At 41.5% G+C, this 20,280-nt stretch overlaps 1 protein-coding gene across 10 annotated transcripts in view; it reads left to right on the top strand.

Annotated features, from left to right (window-relative positions):
- Positions 1-20,280, top strand: part of adgrl3.1 (adhesion G protein-coupled receptor L3.1) — a 135,570-nt gene that overhangs the window by 1,191 nt on the left and 114,099 nt on the right. For all 10 annotated transcript variants that reach the window (XM_086156968.1, XM_086156959.1, XM_086156966.1 and 7 more), the window contains exon 2: positions 15,765-15,850. The gene's annotated coding sequence lies outside the window, so the exon portion shown is untranslated. The remainder of the gene's footprint in view (positions 1-15,764; positions 15,851-20,280) is intronic.

The raw sequence follows: 20,280 nt of genomic DNA, 5'->3' as shown, positions 1-20,280 counted from the left end.
TTAAAAAAAAAAAAAAAAAAAGGTGTATCCAGCCGCCCTGCACACCCGTCCTTCATGAGACGTCAATCATGCGGATTCATGAGTGAAAGCACTTATTTACAGGGGGGGGAGGCATCCTGGGTTTGCAAATGACCTTGATGCGCTACCGGGATGCACTCAAATATTGGATCCTTGCATGGCGCCTGCACTTCCTTCTGATTTAACGTGCTGCCGATTGCATACGTCTTGTTTACCACAGAGAAGAAAAAAAAGAATCATCCGTGGAAAATATGGCTTGGAATAGGAGTCCGCTCTTTTCTATGTTTCCTCGGGGTGGTCATTACTCCCCCTGTGCTCTGTGGGGGTCTGTGGACCGGCCTTGTGATCTATTTGTGATCTACATACCGAGTGGACATCTTGGAAGATGCACGGTGCGAAAACTCTTTGTGCAGCCCTGTGTTTTCAGTCGTTGTGTTGCTAAAAGCTCCGTGGTTTGTGCGGGTGCAATGTTTTTAATCAAGCACCAAGAATACTGCGGTCGGGGGGAGGAAGAAAAAAAGAAGTCCATCCCGTGTCAGGGGTGAGAAATGTGTGGCAGTCAGCGCAGGAAATTGTTTCATTTCGAGATTTGGTGGATTAGATGCAGGTATTCATACCTTCACGTGTCCGTTGATGTTGAAGTGGGCCCACAGTTCCTGGGCTTTTACTTGTATATGCTTTGTGTGATTTTATGCGTCTTAAAACACTACACCTTAATACAATTCTCGCATTTTATTTTGCACGTGCATTTCCGACGGCCGTCCTGTTTTTAAATTCGCAAAGGCCTATAATTGTAACTTATACAGTGCATGTTTTTTGTTTGTTCACTCTTCTGATAGGCTTAAAAAAAAAAAGGGAAAAGCTTCCCATGTTTGTCAGAAATAGCAGACTGAATCACTGATGTGTCTCAGAGCGTCTTGGATCGGGATCCGCGACGGCACCGTCACGTCGCCAATATATTTGAAGCACCTGCTGTTACGTTCAACAGCGGCAATCGGGCGATCTGCTGTCTGTCGGTCTGTTTGTCCTCGTTTAATTAGGTCACCGATTCTTTTCTCTTGTTATGAATCACGAGGAAGACGGAGTGCTTTGGCGAGGGAAAGGGAGGGTGCAGATTAGTGCCGTTGTGTTTATTCGTATTGTTCTGCTTCATTGACCGATGCATCTGGTTGTTTGGAGCTGAAACATAACACAATATTTGGTTAACTTTTTAGGGGGTACTCCAATAACACAATCTAATTAGAGACCGGGATTTGTACAGGGACTCGTACGTTGACGATCTTGTGTTTTTTAAAGCCAGGTAACGTCAACATAATTCTCAACGGTTTCGTTTCAAGAGAAAACATATTCAATCATTCATTATCCATGCTGCCCCTGCTGCATCGAGGGTTGCAGGAGGGGGGTTTCCAGAGCCTTTCCCAGCTGTCACTGGGCAAGAGGCGGGGTTCACCCTGGACGGGTCCCCAGATGATCGCAGGGCCGCACATACAGGACATACAATTACGAAAACAAAAATGTCATACATTCTGGATTCATTACAAATCAACTGAAATATTGCAAGCCTTTTATTATTTTAATATTGCTGATTATGGCTTACATCTTAAGAAAACTCAAAAATCCTATCTCAAAATATTAGAATATCATGAAAAAGTAATTTTTGTTTTTTTTAATTGCATTACAGAAGATAAAGAACTTTATCGCAATATTCTAATTTTCTGAGACAGTCCTGTACACGAAAAACCATTCACTCTTTCATTCACAACAAATATAGATATACAACCATTTAATCTCTCAGTCACATGGCATACAGACATTCACAGTTTCATTCACACATCATATGGAGACATACAACATTCATTTTCTCATACACGTGTCTTATAGAGACAAAGCATCTTTCACTCTTTCATTCACGTCAAATAGAAACATACAATCGTTCACTCTCACATCCACAAGTTTTGGCAATCTAGGGTCTCTAACCTGCTCCATCTTTTTTGGTCTGTGGGAGGAAACCCCACGCAGACACGGAAAAAAAAATCAAACCGGGAACCACGCCCCAAGCTCTAAATGAATCCAGAGTGTATGGCCTTTTTTGTTTTTGTAATTGCATTACAGAAGATAAAGTACTTTATCACAATATTCTAATTTTCTGAGACAATCCTGTAGAGACCAACAACCATTCACCCTCCTATTCACACGTCATAAATTTTGCACGATCCAAACATTGCACATCACCTGACCCACGTGACTTGTATGGACAAAGCACCATATCATGTCAGTGCTATTTATCAATTATGCTCATTTTGTATTAAGTCCTGTATATTTGTTCATAAAGCTTTGTTATGTGTTTCTTTTACTGCTGTGCATATCTCATAGACAAATAATCGTGTAATATATTGTATCGCTGCTACTGGCTGTCTACTGGGCCTCAGGAAATAAGTTTTGTTTCATGATCTCAGAGTGGAAAGACAATAACAATCCTTGAGTCCCTAAATATAGACGCAAACAACCGTTTAATCACTCATTAATCCCTCATATAGACAGTAACAACAATTCACTATGTTATTCACTATTCATATAAAAACAGACAATGGCATTAAATGGAGTGGTCAAATTTCACTGATGTGCTCTATGTAGAACTGAATGTGAATGTCTATTTTCCTCTTCTATAATTCTTTTAAATTCACCCTCTCATTCACATGTCACATAGAAACAAACAGTTGCTTGTTTCTGTATGACTGTTCACTCATTCACGTTATATAGAGACATACAACTGTTCACCTTTGCATTCACACATCTGGGCAATTTGGGGTCTCCAATGAACCTCCTCCGTGTTCTTGGACTGCGTGAGGAAACCGGAGAGCCCGGAGGAAACCCACTCAGACACAGGGGGGGAACTTGCAACCCCCCTTTTGGAATTGAACCAGGGATCTTCTCTTCGCTCTCAGAGAAACACATACACTGGGATATTAAGGCAAACAGGCACTAATCAGTTTCGCATCAACTGTATTACTGAACGCCCTACTTAAATCATCAAGGCTTAAACGCTAATGGAATTAAATTTAATACGCCACAGTGTGCACGGTGTGGAAAGTTGGACCATTATCTGACACATCTTTACTAATTAGGGCCAATCATGACATTATCATTTTAAAAAGGGGGACCTATGACACAGGATGTGCAGTTATAGGCTTCGCCGGAGTCCAGACATCACATTTCCTGGCGAAATGCGGAAAGAAATTCTGATGGTTTTGACGGAAACTGTTTGCGACAGGGGAGAGACCATGACAGATTATTCATTGGTTCCTCAGACTTTAATGGTACGTAACAGTAGAGTGGCAAAGGATCCATTGTGTCCCAGGGAGCAACATATCCCAAGTTGTGCAGGGTTGTTTTTCACTGAAGGGTTACGTTTCGGTCAGAACATGTTGTGTTGTCTAATGATTAATTGACAGAACCGCCCTTCCTCATGGGTCAGACTTGGCTTGGGATATTACTGATGAGACTTTCCAAATAATTCATTTATTATCTATACCGCTTATCATGCACTCAGGGCCGTGGGAGTGGGGGGCGGTGGGTGGGTCTGGAGCCTGTCCAAGCTGTTATTGGGCGAAAGGCGGGGTTCACCCATGACCAGTCGCTTGTCAATCACTGAGCCACATGTAGAGACCTACAACCATTCACTCTCTCATTCACACATCTGGGCAATTTAGGGTCTCCAGTGAACCTACTAGATGTTTTTGGACTGTGGGAGGAAACTGGAGAACCCAGAGAAAAACCCACATCATCAGGAGAACACGCAAACCCCACACAGAAAAGCCTCCAATTGGAAAAGGTAAAATACATAAAAAATCAAATAAAATAAAACAAAATCTATTTGTTTTGTTGTTGTGTTAAAAAAAAAAAAAAAAAAAAAAAAAAAAACGTCACCCTTTTCGGGCACATTCATAAAAAAACATATAAAAGTTGCATTTTATCACATTGCATAACATTAGACTGGAAAACATTGGATTCTCTGCAAACAGGATGGTTAGAACATAGTTCAAATTTTCAGCGACGAGGTCAGTGGGAGTGGGAAACTCTCCACAGCAGGGGTGGGAGGGAATTGTGGGGGTGGGGGATGTTTGAAAAGTGACCCTGCATGCACATTTTTTTTCCTACACGATACTAAAGGTTGCCCCTTTTTTTTTTTTGAGCTATTTTGGCCATTTTTCAGAAAAGAAAACGAGTGGTGACTTTTAGACCGGTATTTCCAGATGCTCCTCGGAACGGCTCGGCTAGAATTGCGCGGAACACGAATTGCCAGAATTATTTAGATTATTGCTGCCGAAGTAAATTCCGCAAACATCAAACGGATACTTTTTCATGGTTGGATAAAAACTGACTGATATTAAATTGGTTAGATTGTGACATCCAAGCACTGTAAGTGAACCATAGTTCTTCTCCGCCTGAGCAAGAGAAAACCAGCTAAACCAGCTTTTTTTTTATTTTTTAGATTTGAAATTTGAATAGCTGTGAAGAGAACTATCAAAAAAATATCAGACAGCAAATCCCCAACGCTCCAAGTTGGGAGGGTGTAAATAAATATGCATGAATGTTGCTCCTGGTTTAACATTTGCTCAACTTCATTTCCTTTGTCAGCGGCTGTTACAGAGAGGAGTGTCTGTGCTGTTAATTGTTTTTAGTGGGCACAAAGAACCCAAGGGCTAAGTTTTCTTGAATAATTCTAAGAAGCGTGATCTTGAGGAATTTTCAATTTCTCGTCACTGGTCTTCCATTTTAGTCCCTTAAGCATTGGTAAGATTTGAGCCAGAGAACCACTTTGTAAAAAAAAAAAAAAAAAAAGAATTGAAATAAAGCCAATTGTTGATTGCATTTCTTGAGATTTTCTACATATTGACATAAAAAAAAATGTCCTGCCATTGGCTTTTATGAAAAATAAAGGGAAAAAAAAAAAGAGGAAAAAAATAAAAGCTGAAAGCAGCGGTTCTGTTATTACATTTCAGCTTGAGCGAAGCCGTCGGAATCCAGCAACCCCCGTAATGCGACGATGATTCACATTCCTCGTCTCTGATTCGTGTGTCGATTTAACCCAATTCAAAGTTCCTCGCCCGCCTTAAACAACATCTCTCTGTCATGTTGAAATAATGAGGCCAGATCTTTTGCCGGTCTACCTCATCCACCTAAAGCACTTGCAGCCTCGCTCCTACCCCTGTAGCTTGAAGATTTAACCCCCATCACTTTGGTTTTTTTTTTTTTTTTGGTTGTTTTTTTTTTTCCCCCCTTTCGCAGCGATCGGCTCAATTTGACAGTGCTAACGTGTCAAAAGTCGCGGCGGATATTTTTGCAACGCCATTAGGGGGTTCTGTTAATGCTGCCGCTTTGCGAACCTGATTAGTTATGTGGTTGGGAAAGGGGAAAACCGGTAGTTGGCCATTGACTGACTCGCGGCCCTCAAGTGGAGCAGCCTTTTCTCTGATGGATGTCTGACTCCACTAAAATATGGAACTGTTGGAAGGGTTCTGCTCAAACCGCAGCCATCTGTCTTTACTTTTGTCTGATTGGCAGGACCGTATAATTCGAGGACAGAGAGCTCATGTTTGCGTGTGTGTGTGTGTGTGTACCGCTGAAAGTGATACATGTTGTAATTGTACTCGATGGTTATTGCTGTGTGTAGCAGCGCACGCGGTAATCGTGCTATTAAACAGCATCTGTAGATTTGTGATGCTGAATCAGCGGGCGGAATCGTGCGAGTGCACGTCCCGACGCAGCTGAGTAACACGAGTCGAAACGCGAGAACGACCCCTCGGACGACTATTTAAATCAGATTGATACTCAAGTTGTCCGGCGTCTATTTTCACGTTTTCAGACGGTGTTCAAGCTTGAAGTACAAAATATGACATCGGTTTCTGCCCCAGCCGGTTGAAACAGAAGGCCGCCTGCACTGTGGCCTTTCCAAGGTTTCTGTCGGGTGCAGGGAAATTGTTTCCTCACCGCCGTCGCCAAGTGCTTGTTCATGGGGGGATTGTTGTGTTTCTGTAAATCACTTTAAAGAGAGTGGTCCTGCATTGGGATTTGGTGCTATATAAATAAAATCTGACTTGGCTTGACTTGATATTCAGTGGGCAAATAAATAACAGAACACTCACAAGAAGATAATATATTTTTAATGAATGGCCACGACAACCGGGGTTTCTCCACGAGGGGAGACACCGATCAGGTTCCTGCCGATTATAATCTGACTGTTTTCAACACAAAATGACTCAGAAATTGGGGGACTGGCTAAACCCTGGAACCTTAATTTCCTTCATAAAGAAGGGCAAATTTAGAAGGGCAATTAAAGAAGGGCAAAAAAAAACATTCTGGCCAGTATTTGCCCTTCTTTAATGAATGTTTTTTTTTTTCTTCCAACGCACACATGAGAGGTCTCTTTCCAACAGGTGCAGCTGGAAGGAAAAGTCCAGAATGCAGATGCTGTGTTGCATTTTGCAGGTGGATGTCGGGGAGCCGGTTGCTCCAGAGAGAGAGAGAGAGAGAGAGAGGGAGATTTTCTGGTGGAATGGCAGCTTTTAAGAGTGAAAACTAGGCACTGGTAGTTGAGTAATGTACCCCGGTGAGTTAATAATTCTGTAATTACTCTCTCTCGATGGTGACTAGTGCGCCAATTTTCCTCGGATGTATGCTAAAACGTACATTTTTACAGTGCGTTGTTCCTGAGCTGAGGCGCCTCCAGTCACACACGTACCTGAACTTGAATGATCTTAAATCGCTGCATATCGATTGCCGTTATTTAAACGGATACTTCCGCGACGATGTATGTTACATCGTGGAGGAAGAAAATGGCAGTTAAGTTTAAAAATGGTTAATTTAGTGTCTGAATGCTATTTTAAAGCTGAGACATTTCCGCACCATTTTGTGCAGGCCATTTTTTTTTTCCCTTCAGGGACACCTCGAGCTCTGAGCCGCCTGTCTCGTAACGTTCTTATTTTTTTCTGGATATTCTGAAGGCAGTGCTTTTCCAGGGAGGCACAGGAGGCGCTTTATGAAAACTTAACAGGGAAGAATCTGCGTTCATTTCATTTTTAATTTTTTAATAGTGCTGAGAGATTGCTTATTTGCTCAGCCAACTTTTTCTCAAAGGAAACTGCAAAAAGATGCAGCTGAGTGAAAAAGAAAATGTGAATTATTGAAAGGTGAAATAAGATAAATTAGTAAAGAGTTAAAGATTAAAAGGGCCATTAACTGATCAAAAACATTTGAGTAAAAAGAGACGTGATCGAGACAACTGAAGAAGAGGATCTATGTGTGAATACATTTTCTCGGTTGTCACGGCGCAGCAATGGTTAGTGTTTTCACTGCACGCCAAAAAGGTTGCTGGTTCAATTCCAACAGGAATCTGTGTGGAGTTTGCATCTTCTCCCCGGTGTCTGTGTGGGTTTCCTCTGTTTTTTTTTTTCCTCCCACATTCCTAGAACATGCATAAGGTTCATTTGAGACCCTAAGTTGTCCAGATGTGTGAAGTGGGAGACTGAACGGTTGTATATCTCTTTTTGTTGGCTGAATGAGACACTGAATATCAGTGTGTCTCTATATGACATTTGTATGAGGGTAAATGTTTTTATGTCGATGTGACATGCAAATGAGAGAGTGAATGGCTTTTTGTTTCTCTATGTGGACCTGTGATTGACTCGAGACCGATGTTCCCTCTAAGCTGTGCAACTGCGCACTGCTCGCACACTCTCAGCGCACAAAGAAACCCAATCCAGCGCAGTGAGCGCACTGCAAATGAATTAGATATGTAACATTATTTTCTCTATCATTTTGCTGTGTAACTCAGTGAGTGACAGGTGTCCAGCCAATCATACGATATGATGCAATTACGCTACGTAGCCAATCACGGCATTGAAAGTACTTGCGCACGTGCTCTGCCCATACATGTTATAAACTGTAACAATAGAGTTAAGTGACACTAATGCTAACATGCTAACCCCTTATCATGGTGAAATGAGTGGGCGGTGAATGTGATCCGTCCACTCAACAAACCAAAAGAAAAAAGAAATGGGGTTCTTTTAATTAAGAACAGCTGTCAGAGTATGAGCAAATAGAAGAACAAGCGGTGAAACTGGGTGAGATTTTTTTCTTTTTCGAGTTAGAAAGGCCTTCTCTGCAACACATGCAGCGAAGCCAAAGTAGTAAGGAAGTTTTAATGGAAAAAATGGACTAAAGGGAAGCTATGATCCCAGGCGTGCACATCTAATGTTGCTCACAGCGGTCCTCAGTGTGCTCAGCGAGGTTGTCTGTATGCACAGACATATGAAAAATTGTGGAAACATTGCTCGCGACCAGTCCAGGGGAACCAATAACTGCTGGGTAGCTGGGATTGGGCTCCATGACCTATGCGAACGATATAGATATGAATAATTTTAATAATAGCAACAAGAAGAAAACACTTCTCCGACACTCAAGGGGACAAAATACATACACAAAATACAGATTTCAAAGAAACATTTAACATTTTTTAACAAAATAAAAACAATAAAGTTGACAAAGTGGTGAAAGTAAAATTAATGAATGAATAAAAAAAAATTTTTTTTTTTTTTTTTAAAAAGATAGAACAGTTGGCGTCAGATGGAATAGGCTGCTTAAAACAGATGTGTTTAGAGTTGTGATTAGAAATGGGGGAATTAATTGAACGAATCAATGTGTTCTCTGACAGTTCAATTCGTTGTCCTCATGTCTACATCGATCAAACGGGGGAAAAAAAATCTAAAATTATATAAAAAAAATCAACAAGCAAACATCCAAATTAAATGGCGATAAATATCAACATGAAAACACATACAGCATCACACAACTGAGGAAACTCACCATCTGAATAAGCGTCTTTTCGCGAGGCAGCAAACACACGGCTTGAGGACGGCAAACACGAAAGCTTGTATATTAAGGTGAATTCCAGGAATGCAAACAGATTTTTATGAATTGCGTGGAACGCATCTCTACAGGGAAACAACCAGATGGCATTAGATACTGTCAATAGACCCGTTAACTCCTTGTGCAAACATTTCCAGCGTCGTGCCGTTACTTCATTCTTCCCGTCTGCGATGAAAGTAATGAAAGCTGAGGAGTAAACCGGTGCTTAACAGCAATATATCTGACATAAATAGACAATATATCCTCTATTGAATCGAAGGTTGAACAAAATTTTAGATAATATTGTTTGAAATTAAGAGTTTGCACAGTCAAAAGAAAAAAAAAAACTGAAAATTGAGAGAAATACCAAAGCGGTTTGTTTTAAATGTTAATAATTTGATCGAATCTGAACGTATGTTAGACTGCATTCAAGTAACTTTTAAAGCAACACATATAATTCCTTTTCACGCCCCCCCCCCGTCACCCAATTGAAATCAGAGGCAGACGCACTTACGAAAACTTTTCTCCCTGCGGATACCCTCATTAAGTCCACAGGTAAATACCAGTGACTTCCAGTTCCTCTCTGGTTTGCTCTTGTGAGTTTATAAAACGTAAGCGTCTGTACCCGCGGCAGACCTCGCGCAGCCTCGGCTAGCAGTTGTACATCTAGTGACACGCGAAGCCCGAATGGAGAATCATCGTAGAAGGCCGCGGAATTTGTAAGGTGCTCATTCAAAGGTCCAACGATTATTTTGGTCTCTGCGGGAAATCATTGACAATAGCAAAACCCCCTCTTCTTTCCAGTTCAGTCAATTTAAACAGCGTGCTACGGGGTTAATGTGTATGTGTGTGTGTGTGTGTGTGTGGCGTGCGTACGGACGTCTTGAGTCAGTCGCCGCGGTATTGATGGGGAAAATCTCCATCGCTCCTCCACACCGCCAAGGACTCGCTTGTTTAGAGAAGGGGTGCTCAGAAATGAGTCACACACAATGTGATGCAACACAGCAGAGCAGATTTGAATTATGGGGCAGTGAACAAAGAGGTCATCACTGGGCTGGGGGCATAAATCTCTTGGTTCCTTGTTATAAAACAGAATTTCTTATCAATGGAGGAAACCGTGGCAGGGGTTTGAAAACCAAGTATTGTTTGAGGCCAATTCAATGTGGAGAAATAATGAGCGTTGGTGAATGTCCGTGAGACAATGGATGGGGAATTCTGTCGTGATTGTGTTTTTCCCTTTTTCCCCCTGCGAGTGTTGTATGGCTCCTATATCCAGCGTACTGCATCCTCTGATATTTTCCAACCCTTTTCCTTCTTCAGCAAATTGTCCACAATGCCGCTGTAATACTATCATCCCCAAGCCCCTCTTAAATTTCCTGCTTACAGGGCTTTTACTTTAACTGCATTACATACGTCTTCCGGTTTGTGTACGTTTGGTTCTTTCTTAGCAAAAAATCCCAGCTTAGAAATCTCCATTTAGAACCCATTTCAAATGATCGTTTTATTGAGGTTAATTAAAAAATAGATATTTAGAGCGTGGGGCGTGGTTCCCTGGTTCGATATTCTTTCCGTATCTGCGTGGGTTTCCTCCCACGGAATTTAGAGACCCTAGATTGCACAAAATTGTGGACGTTAGAGTGAATGATTGTATGTTTCTATTTGAATGAAAGAGTGCAAGATCCTTTGTCTCTGTAAGACATGTGTATGAGAAAATGAATGTTGTATGTCTCTATATGATGTGTGAATGAGACTGTGAATGTCTGTATGGCATGTGACTGAGGGATTAAATGGTTGTATATCTATATTTAGTGTGAATGAAAGAATGTATGGTTTTCCGTGTACAGGACTGTCTCAGAAAATTAGAATATTGTTATAAAGTTCTTCATCTTCTGTAATGCAATTACAAAAACAAAAATGTCATACATTCTGGATTCATTACAAATCAACTGAAATATTGCAAGCCTTTTATTATTTTAATATTGCTTATTATGGCTTAAGATAACTCAAAAGCCTATCTAAAATATTAGAATATCATGAAAAAGTAAGTTTTGTTTTTTTAATTAAGATAAGAAGAGAAAGAACTTTATCACAATATTCTAATTTTCTGAGACAGCCCTCTATATATGTATGACAATACATGACAGGACCAATGGTATAGATAATAAATGAGTGAATGAATTAATAAATGAAAACTGAGCACCATTTATTGTTCACGGGAAGTGGTACTTCAAAGATTCTGAACACTTTTTCCGAGTGTGAGAGTGAGAATGTGTTGTGGAGTATTGGCTCGCAGCTTACTGTCACAATGTGAGGGGTTGAGGATGATGAGATGATCATAGTTTATCAGACACCAATGCTACGTGATGATTTGGCCGCTCCATATTTAATTATCCATCGAATGTTATTTTTTATTTGATCAGCTGGCACAAGAACTGTGCTCAAAGCGCATAGACTCTAAAACGCGGGACTCTAAAATTGGCACGGAGGTTTAGTTCCTGCCGAGGAAATTACAACTCCTTTGAGATAAAGGCTTGTACCTTCAGCGTGTATTACCTCACATCAAATTGTCCCCAACATATCTTTGGCATTTCTTAATAAAACAATTTCGTTGCCATTGTGATTTGCGAAGGAGCCAGATAATGTCACGCTAAGACAGATGAGCACCACTCCAGGCTCCGCGGCCTGCGGCAGTAACTTATACGGACCATATGCCTTCTAACCGTGTGAGAAATCACACATGTTTTCCAGCGGCGCGTTCTCGTGTGTTGAGATTTTTTTTTTTCCTTGCCATTTTGCTGTATGTTATATGCGCGTTAGATGAATCGCTATGCATCACGTGTCTAAAACAAAACAAAACAAAAAAACCTTGTCGGGAAATTGACGTGAACTTTTCGTAGCGCGTGTCACTGCATATCTTATTCTTTCACTTTATTGGGTGTGTTTATTCCTTGGAAATTCCAATCGCCCGGCGCTGGGTGGAGTTGATTATAGTTCAGTGATTCACGATAGTTGACAAATGAACCAGTTTTTTGTTTCATCACACTCCCGTTTGTCGTTCTCCTTCTCGATCTCACTCGCGTACCCCTCTCTCAAAGATTTATATGGGACACATGGACAAGAGTCTTTAATTTTACGCCTGGGTAGACCATATATGCTATTGCTCCATATTTTGTATGCTTATATTGAATCCGTTGGAGCCCAAAGGGAGAATGGCATTTTATTTTTGTAAATGATCAGAACTACACTCGTCCGAAAAAAAACAAGGAATCCCATGCTTCATTTTAAAGCGCCATAAATATCCAAACAGGCGTCGGCACCATTTCCAGGCGTTCTTGTGGCGCGTTCCGTTGTTTACGGCGTAATTACAAAGGGTAATACATGAAGAAAACACATGAAAGTGTAATCTCCATTCATCCTAATTACATACAGCGAGCTCATGAATAATGAGGGTGACAGAGCACATCAATACAACCGCTGCCTCTCATAATGGGGAAAAAAACATTGTTTTACTGTGGGAAAATGGTAAGCTATCTATCTTGTGAGATCTTCTCAGATTTATGTATTTATCTTCTTCAGGAAGACATTGAGCCGAAGACAGGGGAGTGGAAAGTCTGTTCCTCCTCATCATCACGTCCAACCATTTTTCATGTTGAGGAACAGAGCATCCAAAACATTTCGAGACAACACCCATCCCGAGCTCCCCCGTGAACTCTGAAGCAGATTCCTTTTTTGCTCCCAAAACATAAATTGTATTATCCTCTAATTTGTTTCTCTGCTGGTAACCCTTTGCTGATTCTCACATGTCTTTTTTTAAAACCAGATACAGAATCTGTTCTTTTTCAAACAATCTTAAAGCTTGCCAATCCACAAAATCACTGCAGTATAAGTAAAACATATTTATACCCCATTAACACCTTCACATTATGTTGTTAATATTATTATCAGTAGTAGTAGTAATAGTATTATTAGAATAAGAATAAGAATAAGAATAAGAATAAGAATAAGAATAAGAATAAGAATAAGAACAACTTTATTAATCCCGAAGGAAATTGCTGTGCCAGAGTTACAGAAAATATAACAGTAATCAATAATAAAAGAAAAGGTAGAATTAGAAATAAAAATAAACTATAAACTATAAAGTGTCTCAGTGAAACTATAAAGTTTAGTAGTAGTAGTAGTAGTAGTAGTAGTATCATCACTTTTAATTTTAGTATTATAGTGCGTTTGATTATTATTAATATTATTATTATTATTATTATTATTATTATTATTATTATTATTATTATTATTATCATTATTATTATTATTATTATCATTGTGATTTTTCGTAAAAATGCATTTATAATATTTAGAATATTGCTTTAAATCTTTAATATTACTTGAATGATAACATGTCAATGGACCATTTCCTTGATGTCTTGGGAAACAAAGCATACCTTGAAGTCTCTCCAAGCACGGTGCTTTTCTGGCTACTGTTGAGAATCCTGGATCAAAATCTTTCATATTCAAACACTAATTTAGTGTGTAACGTTTTTTTTTTTCCTTTCTGAATTGTCTAAGAATGACAGTGAAAGAAAGGAGGCAGTAATTGAAAACCAAGGCGAGGCGACATAAAAACACTTCGGTAACAGATAAAGAAAAGCTAAAGCTAACCACACGCGTACAGCGATAAACACTGTTTAATGTCCCGGCAATAAACAGTGGCACCGAACATGAATTGTGAGCCGTGCGTGATTATCCAATTTGAATGCGGCAAGTAAGAACTCGTGTTTCAGCAAAACAAAATATATCCCTCATCCTCCGCTCTGTTTCTTTGAGAGCTGTTGACCTGTGCCTTCTGACTGCAAAAAAAAAAAAAGGACGGCAAAGCCGGGGTGTAATGAAGAACGTCTCTTCTGGGATGAAACAGAGCAACGGCGCTCGACTAATATATGCATAAACTTTTGCAGTGGTTGCATCTTTAATCTACTCTTTCCTGTTTTTCACTTGTTCATGTAAGTGAGTCCTAATGAAAAATCTAATTTCATGCCTTGTTCCACTTCTTATACAAACTTGTTTCTCCAGCACCTCTGCATCTGAACCCATTTGTTTCCCACCTCGACGCCCCCCCCCCCCCCTCACCAGCCCGACCCCCCCTATTCCCAATGCATTGATCCAACATTGTTGACCAGCTCTGTGTGAATAATGTGAGGCGAGACATGAATGAAGGTGCTGTATTGGAGTTGGTGTTGGTGGTGGGGGGGCACGGTGCCAAACGTATTCTCGCCAATGATCTGTGGCCTCTGGCAATTTCTCCCTGCATGCATTCACATGTATACACATGCAAACATGTGCACGTGTGCAAACACAGTACCCTGTTGCCATCCTTTGTTGCCGGATCTGCTCACCCAACCATAGAGATATTGCTCATGGCCTCTTGTACTGACTAATAGACCCAATTATTGCAAAGCCCTGTTGGGAAGCTTCACAGAAGATGATGTGCTGACACTGTATAGGTGTGTGTGTGTGTGTGTGTGTGTGTGTGTGTGCAGACCCACTTTTGCAAAAACCTTGTAGGGCACGCAGATAAAGGTTCAAGACCATATAGATCCATGCGTGATGCCCTGCTAAACGGCAAATGGATGGCAATCGCTGTTGCAATGTGAGAACGCGCACGAATACCCGCTCCCGTACGAGGTTCGTGACGTTATCGGCACCCGCGGTGACCCGGATGAGACGAGTTTGCGCCATTTAACCTCGGGATGAGCGGGGTGGGGGGGGGCTTGAGAGTGAAGCGGAGACAAAGAGGTCATAGAAAAGAGATCCAGAAAAAGAGAAGGGGTGATAGTGATGGAAACCAGAGGGGGGTGGGGGTGGTGGAGAGAGAGATAGGGAAAGGAGACGAATCAGAAAAAGACGTGGATAATTGTGAATAACTGCCTCTCTGTACCCGAGTAACAGAGCTAACAATTTCCCTTTCGGAAAAGCGTCTCTGGCATTTGTCAGTGAAATGCCACCCTTATAAACTAGTTCTCCTGGCACGGGAGAACCTTTTATTTATAAATGGCCAGCCAGAGAGCACTGAGGAAGACCATACCCCGACAGTTAGGAGGCCATTACATGGCAGAGTGCACTAGTGCACGCAAAGATATGCACACAGACCCACAAAGACTAAACAAGAAATTATGTGAAAGCAAACAAAAAACAAAAGAAAAACTATTGTTTATGGGTGAGTGTGTTATTGAAAAACATTAGAAGGTGCAGTGGTCGGTGCTTCTGCCTCGCAGTAAGAAGGTTCCTGGTTCAAATCCTTTCTGTAACTTCCTCTCACGGTCCAAAAATATGCAGTAATTTCATGTGGAAATGTTTTAATAAGAAAGTGAATGGTTGTATTTCTCTATGGCGGATTGGCGACCGGTCCTTGATCTACCCCGTACCCTGCGTGAATAAATGAGCGAGTGTATGGTTGTACGAACCGGGGCAAGGATAGGCTCCAGAAACCTTGACTGCCGGAATAAGTGGTTTGAATAGTTGCATGTCTTTATATGTCGCCCTGTGAAGAACTGGTAACATGGTGAGCCTCGCCTCTAGCCTGATGACTCCGGGTATTGCTGCAGCATCCCTGATAAGTGTATAGACGATAGATGATAAGCGTATAGACGATGAGTGAATGAATTAATGTTATTCACACATTCACACATTTAAAGACTTCTAAAAATGACAAGACTTCAGTTCAGTGAATTTCCATCGTCCCCACCCCCTTCCTGTATATCCCCTGTATATCCTTGTTGTCCCTTTAAATCTTTGTCGATCACAAACGGTTTACCTTTCCGTTTCTCTTTTATCCCTGTTTTCTCCAGGACCAGTAAAGACACCGGACTGTCAATGAGATGTGACTCTCCGTGGTTTTACTGCCGCCCTGACAAAGCAAAGCACACCGTAACAGGTAAGAGCATGTAGGCCTTTGACAAAGAGAAAAGATCGAATTTGATCTGATTGAATTTAAATAAAACAAAAGCAAGGAGGGAAGCAGTGTGAATGACAGATTGAATAGTTGTGCGTCTCCATTTGTGGCCCTGTGATCGAACATCACCTCTTGCCCAATGGCGAGATTGGCTGCAGTCCCCCCACGACTCTTACTGTTGGAAAAATGGTCTAGAAAATGAATGAAAGAATGATAAACAAAATCCAACGCAGAAATGAATCAAAATGCGGAATGCCTGCCAAAATAGTCATGCGTTGTGCGCATGATTGATTTTGCAGTATGGTATTTTTATCCCCGTACTCTTGGTCTCCTTCCTATTGGTTGGATGAATGGTTCTTCTCAGATGGTGAATCCTATCGAATATGACGGACATGAATATTAAGAGCAAAAAAGAAAATGTGTTTAAACAACGGCGCTGTTTATTCCTGATTTCTTTGCAGGGGACGGGGTTTTTTCGGTAGACGGAAATGACAAATTCTGGTTTCACGCAAGACATGCTTTGAACCCACTGCAGTACAAAGACGTAAAACTTATCTTTTTCCTTTTTTTAAACGTAGAAATTAGAAATGTACTGTAAATGATGCAAGGAGGAACAAGGTAAAATAAAGGCACCAGTATTAAAATGCAAATTGTAAATTGCACAGTTGCTCCTGTTTTCTATTCACGGTGATCAGATATATATCAAGAAATGAGAGATTAGCGATGAGATGAGATAGGGATACTCTTATGAGAATGTTGGCGGGGTTAGGAATTACCTGATTTTATCAGGTAAATAAAATATACAGAATATGATCAAAAGTGGGATAAGACGCGCGTGCCGACAAAGCTCGGTGTTTACAGGCGCCTCCGGGGAAAGTCAAAGGAGGTACGTAACATTGATATTGAATTAAATTCAGTCAGCTTGGTTTTTGCTCGGAGCCATCGACCGGAGTTAAAACCACAAACCCAGACCTTCATCTGTGTGTGAAGCCACTCACTGCAACTTATTTACCGTGTATTTACAAGCTGAGTAGGGCCTGTAAAATGTTGTGTTTACGAGGTCCTTTTTAATTAGAAATACTGTCTCCTAGAGTTGGCCTGATGCATTGCACGTTCAATTTATTGACAACTAAGGAGAATGCTTTTCCGTTGACGGACAGTCAGAATGTCCGAGTTGACACTAGTTGTCCACCATGGAGAGAATTATTTTCCATTTTTAATGTGGATGAACACATTCTGTGTAAAATTGGTGATAACGTTTTTTTCTGAATTTAAACAAAAGAAAAAAAAGAAAAAAGGAAAAAAAAATCATTAGTGAACCATTCACCACACGGAAGTTACGATTAAGCCGTGTTTTTTAAACCAAGAAAAATGGGTGGGTTTCCACCAGTTTAGTCCCACAGTCCAAAAACACGCAGCAGATTCATTGGAGCCATGGTTGTATCTCTCTCACTAAATGTCACCGTATTACGTCCGAATGAGAGAGTGAATGATTCTTTTCTGTGCTATTTTATTCTGTATGACATTTGAATGGGAGAATGAAGGGTTGTATGTCTCTATATAACGTATATGAGCGAGTGAAAGGCCCTTGTCTGAACTTCTAGCCTGGCTACGGCTTTTATGACGAAGTGAAACAACATTTGTTGAAAATTTGTTTATCTTGACAAAAAAAAAAAAAAAAAAAATGTTGTTTTCAGTCTGATATCCAGCTCCATTCTTGTTCGGAAATAGACGGGACTCGTCAAGTATCTGCCGCGAAGCGTCGCGGCGCTGCCGGGCTGCACACCAGGGCACTCACAGGCATTAACTTGAACGATGGCAATCAGCTCTGGCAGCTTGGAGACCAAGTACTTTTAGCTGTGTTCTGCAGGCAAGCCGGTGGTGACCCGCGGGTGGGCGGCGCCGCATTGGCCACCGCTGTTTTAGATAAATTATGAGCCAAAGCCTTGGAATAGTTTATATTTATTTATTTTTCCTTGGACCTAAAATTTGTGTGTGAGAGGGAGAGAGAGAGGGGTGGGGCGGGGCGGCGAATGGCGGTGGTGGTTTGGGTCAGGGGCAGCTTTAAAACATTTCCTGTCCTGTGTTTGGCACCCCGACCGCTTTCCTTCCTCGACTCTTCTATGACTGTAAAATGCTTGCTTTGAAATCTAATTCTGTGATATCAACATGGCATTTTGTCTTTTTTTTTCACGGAAACAATGAGTGAAACAAAAGAAAAACAGGAAAACAGGGATATAAAGGCCTCCATGTGAGGATGTGTTTTTTTTTTCTCTCTTTTTGGGAGGAAAATGACAGGTGTTTCCTGTTCTGCGTGCACAAAGAAACTGCCCTAATTTGCAGCATTAGCAATGATAGCGAAGTTGAATATATACCAGGGTGAAAAATTATTGCATATAAATTGCATCACATGGTATACGCACGTGAAATATGCAAAATTACCAGTTATTACACCAGAGAAATGCGCGATAAACAAAGATAAACAAGCAAAAAAAATGCTCTTTTTTTGAAGTCCTGAAGAGAAAAGACAAGATTCTGCTTATTTCATTTTTCATACAAAATGACATATCCAGCGGCCCTTGAAAACATCCCGTCGTCACTCACACGATCTCCGCGTCGCTTTGCATGTCACCCTCCCAGCCCCCCCTCATCCGGCCCTGTACGACAAATACAAGCGTATTGTTTTATTACGTGACCTTTGCCTTTGAGAGCCTTTTGTCCGAAGACAATGGGACCCAGATTGTGAACCTTGCCAGTGGATGCCGCTCACACAGCTGCTGAGAACGGTTGCAGATTGTCCAAGGGTCCAAGTTGAAGGCGAGCACTTGTGGCGCACACATGTGTTTACGTGTTTGTTTGTGTGCCTTTGTGTGTGTGTGTGTGTGTGTGTGTGTGTGTTTGTACTCATGCGCATTTGTCACACATGTGTTTGCGAGCCTGTATTCCGCCATCAGCAGATGGGCCACTGCAGTGAGAGTAAGTGTTCTTCTTCTGTGTGCATGTACGTATGCGCTCGCACATACCAAACACTTGCGCACGGCTACACAGATGTATGCTGAGGGTGGGGCTATGAGCAGATGTCTCTGAAAAACTAGACTTGACAGGAAACTGAATAATGAGAATAGTGTCCGGGGCTTCGACTAAGCGCAGTCCGCGGAGGCATGAGTGATAATAAAACGTGTTTTGTTTTAAGACATGATTGATGATTTCAAATAGGCGATTCAACACGTCCATCTGGACAGAATATTGTAATAGGAGAGTTAAATAAATCAGATTTTCGCATGAGTTGATAACGACTTTTGAATTTACCGCAGCCCTTAATGGAAGGTGATCATTTACCGAGGAGAAAAGCTACAGGCTGGAATCTCAGGACGCCATCCTCGCATTCGGTCTCGCTTGCTATGTATTGACCCGCGATAACAGATAGGCTCAGAGGAAACGAGCTCTTGGCCGTAAAGGTCACGTTTTAAAATCTCAAGTTGTACAGTGGCTGTGAAAATCCTGGCGGTTTAAATCCCTCAACGGCCGCCATCAGGGCCTTGACCTCTCGGCACTTAACCTTTAAACTGTTCCGCTGGAGCGCCTCCGTGGCCGATAGTGCAAGACTGTGTGGCTTCGCTGTGCGACTGCCAGGTGTGACAGTGTTAATGTGCGAATGTGATCTGGCCTTCTTTCTTCTCAGCCGCAAACCCCTGAGCCATTCATGCAAATAAGCACTCTAACTCAGCGAGCCGGTCAAATTCCGGCTCACGGCTTGACGGCTTAAAAACCCGTGCATACATACTGTCAAAAATTACGACTTCCCTCTTAGTTTGCGGGATTTTGTCGGTTGCACGATTGTCCGCATCCCGATTATCCTGGTGTTCGAGCCAAAGATACCAGTTCGCACCCGATAAAACTCGCTTTCCCTGGAAGGGATCGTGACAGGGCAGCAGGGAAGCAAACAGGAACAAAGACACATACACACCCTCCTTGGAAACAAATACTGCCACTTGAGTGTAGTGTTACAACCCCCCCCCCCCCTTCACACACACGCACACACACACCCACACACACACACACACACACATACACTTCACAAGAGGGAATAGCCCACAGAGATGCTCTTTGTCAACAACTTAGAGAAGAGCACCTATTTAGAGCCACCGTATTCCCGGAAGGAGCCGGCATCTTATTTGTCTGAAGAGCCTGTGTGAAAGAAAACAAGAGATGGCAGCTACTATCACTTTGTCATCCCTCTCCCAGCTTTTCCTTTTTTGCATCCTCTCTTTTCCTCATTTTTTGGGAGAGGGGCAGTTTTTTTTACATATATAGAAATAATCCTAATTTTATCCATATTTGTACTTCTGCAACATAAAGCTGCATGTGAATCTGCATTTTTAAGTGAATTCCTTCTCAAGGATAAATAACCA

The sequence above is a fragment of the Fistularia commersonii genome, chromosome 12 (assembly GCF_037954325.1).
Source record: "Fistularia commersonii isolate RoL2024-O1a breed Wild chromosome 12, RoL_Fcom_v1.0, whole genome shotgun sequence".
NCBI lineage: Eukaryota > Metazoa > Chordata > Actinopteri > Syngnathiformes > Fistulariidae > Fistularia > Fistularia commersonii.
Note: the sequence above shows the minus strand (reverse complement) of the source record. Positions and strands in the feature narration are given on the sequence as shown.